Here is a 6,453-nt window from a genome sequence, read left to right as displayed (position 1 = left end):
TATTGGGCTTCTAGCTGTGTGTGGGACTTGTTCTATTAATCCATCTATACAGACCTCCATCAGGTTGCAAACTGAATATATTTTTTTCTGCATCTACCTCTGAAAAAATATTGGGCTTCTAGCTGTGTGTGGGACTTGTTGTATTAGTCCATCTATACTGACCTCCATCAGGTTGCAAACTGAATATATTTTTTTCTGCATCTACCTCTGAAAAAATATTGGGCTTCTAGCTGTGTGTGGGACTTGTTGTATTAGTCCATCTATACTGACCTCCATCAGGTTGCAAACTGAATATATTTTTTTCTGCATCTACCTCTGAAAAAATATTGGGCTTCTAGCTGTGTGTGGGACTTGTTGTATTAGTCCATCTATACAGACCTCCATCAGGTTGCAAACTGAATATATTTTTTTCTGCATCTACCTCTGAAAAAATATTGGGCTTCTAGCTGTGTGTGGGACTTGTTGTATTAGTCCATCTATACTGACCTCCATCAGGTTGCAAACTGAATATATTTTTTTCTGCATCTACCTCTGAAAAAATATTGGGCTTCTAGCTGTGTGTGGGACTTGTTCTATTAATCCATCTATACAGACCTCCATCAGGTTGCAAACTGAATATATTTTTTTCTGCATCTACCTCTGAAAAAATATTGGGCTTCTAGCTGTGTGTGGGACTAGTTGTATTAGTCCATCTATACTGACCTCCATCAGGTTGCAAACTGAATATATTTTTTTCTGCATCTACCACTGAAAAAATATTGGGCTTCTAGCTGTGTGTGGGACTTGTTCTATTAATCCATCTATACAGACCTCCATCAGGTTGCAAACTGAATATATTTTTTTCTGCATCTACCTCTGAAAAAATATTTGGCCTTCTAGCAGTGTGTGGGACTTTCTCTATTAGTCCATCTATACTGACCTCCATCAGGTTGCAAATTGAATATAATTTTTTTCTGCATCTAACCCAGCCAATAGTTTTGGCCTAATACCACAGTTTGGCCACTCAGCTCTGCTCGGTTCCCATCCATTGTTTTTTTGTGCAAACAACTCCAGAGTTGTTAATTAGTTAACCACCAAAATGAGTGGAAAAAGGCCTGCTGCTGGTGGAAAGGGGAATAGGCGTGTTGGGAAGGGGAAAAAAGGTTGTGTCCGTGGGGTAGGTGTTAAAGCAACAGTAACATCTGCAGAAGAAAGACCATCTTCCAGCCAAACTAAAATGTCTACTTCTTTTAGCGGACAATGTGATAAGATCCCTTTCTTACGGCCATGCCAATCGCTACAAATTCCAGATGAGGCACAAAAACAGCAGGTGCTTCAACGGATATCAAGTGCTCCTTTAAGTGGGCTCTCCTCCACATCAACTTCAACATCACAAATACTCCAGTCCTCAAAGGTGTCACCCCAATCGCACTTGCTTCCTCACAGCTCCCAAATCTCCAGCTGCCCGTCTGAGTATGAGGTAGAACAGATGGTTGAGTCTGCTGAGCTGTTTACTCATACTATAGCCTGGGAATCAGAGGTCGACTCCAGCGCTTCTGTGAATCCAGACGAGGAAATGATCTGCACTGATGCCCAGAATCTTTATGAGTCGGATCCAGGACCAGACGCAGAAGGTTCTGACCATAATGTAGACCCTCATTCCCAAACTGTAACTCCTGTTGGTGGAGACAATGAGGAAGACGATGATAAGACTCAAATACCTGATTGGAGCGACAACTTTAGTTTTTTGTCAGGGCAGGAACAGGTTGGCTCTGAGGACGACGGGTGTGATAACGCACAGGGTGATGATGATGAGGTTGGAGATCCCACTTACTGTCAACCCACAGTCAGCCAAGAGATGAGGTCAGCAGAGGAGGTGGAGGAAGATGCTAGTGACGACGAGGTCAGGTTGCGCCTTCCTGGACAGAGACGTAGTACTGGAAGCACGTCAACAACTGCATCCTCAAACACAACTCTGCCTCTCACCACAAGTCGTGGTGGCTCTTCAGGTCGCATGGGTGCTAAGCCTTGCATAGCCTGGGCATTTTTTCAGATCGATAAAGATGACCCAACTCGTGTTATCTGTAACATTTGTCAGCAAAAGCTAAGTAGAGGCCAAAAAATACATAGTTTGAGTACTTCATGCATGAACCGGCACATGGACATGAAGCATAAGTTGCAGTGGGAAGCTCAGTGTGCTACAATGCGGCCTAGCCGGCCGGGCCAACCACCGTCTGCCATATCTTGTGCATCCGCGGCCTCTTCATCCTCTGTGACTGGGGGGACAGCAGTCACACCTGTTTTGGGGCGCAGACCTGCCACCTCTTTACCCGCAACAGCCAGCGTGATTGGCAGGTCATCATTTTCTTTGGAGGTGGTAACACCAGCTGGTGTTGAGCGCTGTCCGACATTGATAGCACCACCTTTGGATCAAGGCAACCTAACATGTCCGCCTGCATCTTCCTCACAGACCGGCAGTTTGCCGGGGACACCCTTATCAACCCCGTCTAAGCACAATAGCCAGCCCTCGGTCCCTCAGATGTGGACAAGTAAAAGACCATTTCCTCCTAGCCATGAGAAAGCTAAGAGGTTGAATTTCACCATCTGCAAGCTCTTGGCTACAGAAATGCTGCCTTTCCGCCTGGTGGACACAGAGGATTTTCGAGACCTTATGTCCGTCGCAGTGCCCCAGTACCAGATGCCCAGTCGGCACTACTTCTCAAAGAAAGGTGTGCCTGCGCTCCACCAGCATGTCGCACACAACATCACCGCTTCTTTGAGAAACTCTGTGTGTGACAGGGTGCATTTCACCACAGACACTTGGACGAGTAGGCATGGACAGGGGCGTTACATGTCGCTGACTGGGCACTGGGTAACTATGGTGACAGCAGGACAAGGGGCTGCTGTCCAAGTCTTGCCGCCCCCACGAGTTGTGCGTCAATCCTCTTTATCTCAAAGTTCCTCCACTGCTTCTGCCTCCTCAACCTCCTCTCGGTCTTCCACCTGCACCCAAAGCCTGTCTGGTCATGCCACAAGCTTTCTAACTGCGCAGAAGGGATCCTGCCCACCTCCTTACTATGCTGGCAGTAGGGCTCAACGTCATCAGGCGGTTTTTACATTGAAATGTCTGGGAAATGTGAGTCACACAGCTGAGGAGTTGTGGTCAGCTCTGGAGAACCAATTTCATGAATGGTTGTCTCCACTGGACCTGAAACCAGGGAAGGCCGTGTGCGACAATGCTGCAAACCTGGGTGCGGCCCTTCGCCGGGGCAATGTCACACACGTGCCTTGTATGGCTCACGTGTTGAACCTGGTTGTCCAGCAATTTTTAGCCCACTATCCCAGACTAGATGGCCTTCTGCAGAGGGCACGGTCGCTGTGTGCTCACTTCCGCCGTTCGCATCCCGCAGCTCAGCGACTTACATCTCTACAGAAGTCGTTGGGCCTGCCACTTCACCGGCTAAAATGCGATGTGCCTACCCGGTGGAATTCAACTCTGCACATGTTGCAGCGACTGTGGCAGCACCGACAAGCCCTGGTGCAATACGTTCTGACGTATAGCCTGGGCCAACGAGATCCAGAGGTGGGGCAAATCACGCTGGAGGAGTGGTCTCAGATCAGGGACCTATGCACCCTTCTGCACAGTTTTGAAATGGCGACGAAGATGTTTAGTGCTGACGATGCCATTATCAGCATGACTATTCCGGTGATTTACATGCTGGAGCACATGTTAAACAGAATTCGGAGTCAGGTGGTGGCACAAGAGGAGGTGGAGGAAGTAGAGGAGGAGGAGTTGTATGCGGAAGGGCTAACATCTGCAAGGTCCAGACGGTCGGCAGCACCAAGGCGGCAGGCATGTGAGGGTGGGGGAGATGGTTTTACCAGGGCGCATGGTAGCAGCCAAACTAGTGAGGAAGGTGCAGGAGCCCAGGAAGAAGTGGAGGACGAACTGATGGAAGACTCATCAGATGAGGGAGACCTTGATCACATTTCTGTTGTGCGAGGTTGGGGGGAGAGGACAGAGGAAGGAAGCATGATTGTTACCTCGCTACCAACACAACAGGGACTTGGTGCTCCTGGATGCGCAACACACATGAGTGCCTTCTTGCTGCACTACCTGCAACATGACCCTCGAATTGTGAGAATTAGAAATAATCCTGACTACTGGGTTGCCACACTGTTAGATCCCCGGTACAAAAGTAAATTTGCAGAAATTATTCCTGCCATAGAAAGGGATGCACGCATGCAGGAGTATCAGCAGAGACTGTTGCAGAATCTTACATGTGCTTTTCCACAAAATACCAGTGGTGCACGTAGTGAATCTCACAGTTCCAACTTGCCAACCGTGGGACCGTCAAGTGTTCAGCACTCAAACCGTAACAGAACCACAGTATCTGCTGGTAACATCAATTTTGCGGAATCATTTCACCACTTTTTTAGCCCATCCTTTGCAAGGCCACAGGAGACAAGAAGTCTGACACATAGTCAACGCCTAGAGACTATGGTACAGGAGTATCTCCAAGTAAACATTGAAGCCATGACTGTGTCACTGGACCCTTGCTCTTTTTGGGCTTCCAATCTGGATAAATGGCCGGAGCTAGCCACTTACGCCTTGGAGATCTTGTTATGCCCCGCAGCCAGCGTTCTGTCTGAACGTGTGTTCAGCGCTGCTGGTGGTGTGCTGACAGATAAGCGCACGCGGCTCTCCACTGATAATGTAGACAGACTCACGTTCATAAAGATGAACAAATCATGGATCCGAAACGACTTTTCTACCCCTGTGTCATCCTGGGGAGAGTAAAAGCTTGATGATTGGTTAAAATCACCCTACCAACCGTTTTAAGCTTTCAAATTACTAATCATGTTTATCTGTATCTTGGCTGGAAAATAATTTGGGCTTTGTAGCAGTGTGCAGCACTGATTCTATTAGGCCATCTATAATAAGCTCCACCAGATTTAAAATTACTAATCATGTTTATCTGTAGCTTGACTGGAAAATAATTTGGGCTTTGTAGCAGTGTGCAGCACTGATCCTATTAGGCCATCTATACTAAAGCTTCACCAGATTTAAAATTAATAATAATTTTTAGCTGCATCTAGCCCGGAAAATAATTTTGGGGCTCCGAGATGCGCAAGACACATAAGTGCCTTCTTGCTGCACTACCTGCAGCATGACCCTCATATTGTCAGAATTCGAAGTAATCATGACTACTGGGTTGCCACACTCTTAGATCCCCCAAACTTTTCGATCAACCTTTTCATTTTAATAAAGACCAAAAAAATGGTCATTTTTGTAATTATAAGCATTAGCAGGTTGTTAGAAACTGAAATCAAACAGTTTTCAACTCAAAACTTTATTCTAGGTGATGTTACATTTTCACATAGGACCCCTTGTTCGAAAGGAGCTTCTGAACTCTCTCGTCCATTGAATTTGTCAGGTTTTGGATGGTTTCTGCTTCAATTGTTTTGCATGAGGACAGAATACCCTCCCAGAGCTGTTGCTTAGATGTGAACTGCCTCCCGCCATCATAGACACTCCTTTTAATGATGCTCCAAAGGTTCTGAATGGGGTAGAGGTCAGGGGAGCATGGGGGTCACACCATAAGTTTGTCCCCTTTTATGCCCATATCAGCCAGAGATGCAGATGTTTTATGTGCAGCATGAGATGGTGCATTATCATGCAGAAAAATGATCTTGCTGTGAAATACACGGTTCTTCTTCTTGAACCATGGCAGGAAGTGCTGTTTGAGAAAATCCACATACATTATGGAGTTCATCTTTAGCGCCTTCAGGGATCCTAAAGGGGCCGACAATCTCTCTCCCCATGATTCCAGCCCAAAACATTACTCCACCTCCTCCTTGTTGGCGCTGTAGCCGTGTTTGCGTGGGGTGTCCATCAACCAGCCATCCTCCACTCCATCCATCTGGACCATCGAGCACAGCACGGCACTCATCCGTGAACAAAACAGTTTTGAAATCAGTCTTCATGTAATGTTTGGCCCACTGGAGCTGTTTCTGCTTGTGTGAAGTGGATAGAGGAGGTCGACAGGATGGCGTATGCACAGCTGCAAACCTCTGAAGGATCCTGCATCTTGTTGTTCGGGGGACGTTGGAGGCACCAGCAGCTTCAAAAACTTGTCTGCTGCTATGACAAGGCTTTCTTGCCGCTGCTCTTTTAACCTGACGTAATTGCCTGTAGGAAAGAGTCCTCAATTTGCCCTTATCAGCACGCACACGTGTGTACTGTGAATCAGCTACATACTTCTTGATTGCCAAGACACTTCATCCTGATCATCGCACAATGTTGATTGTAGTCATGCCTTGACCTAAACACTCCACAATTTGTTGCTTCTCAGCAGCCGACACATCCTTTTTCTTTCCCATTTTGGCAGAAAATGTAGGCTGCTTAATAATGTGAGAGAGCCTTCTTAAGTAGTCTTGCCTTTCATTGGACACACCTGCCAAACTAATTAG

This window comes from Phyllobates terribilis, unplaced genomic scaffold (genome assembly GCF_046119375.1).
Source record: "Phyllobates terribilis strain yellow unplaced genomic scaffold, ASM4611937v1 Scaffold_613__1_contigs__length_973857, whole genome shotgun sequence".
Taxonomy (NCBI): Eukaryota; Metazoa; Chordata; class Amphibia; order Anura; family Dendrobatidae; genus Phyllobates; species Phyllobates terribilis.
The sequence above is the reverse complement of the archived record's forward strand: the minus strand, read 5'-3'. Positions refer to the sequence as shown.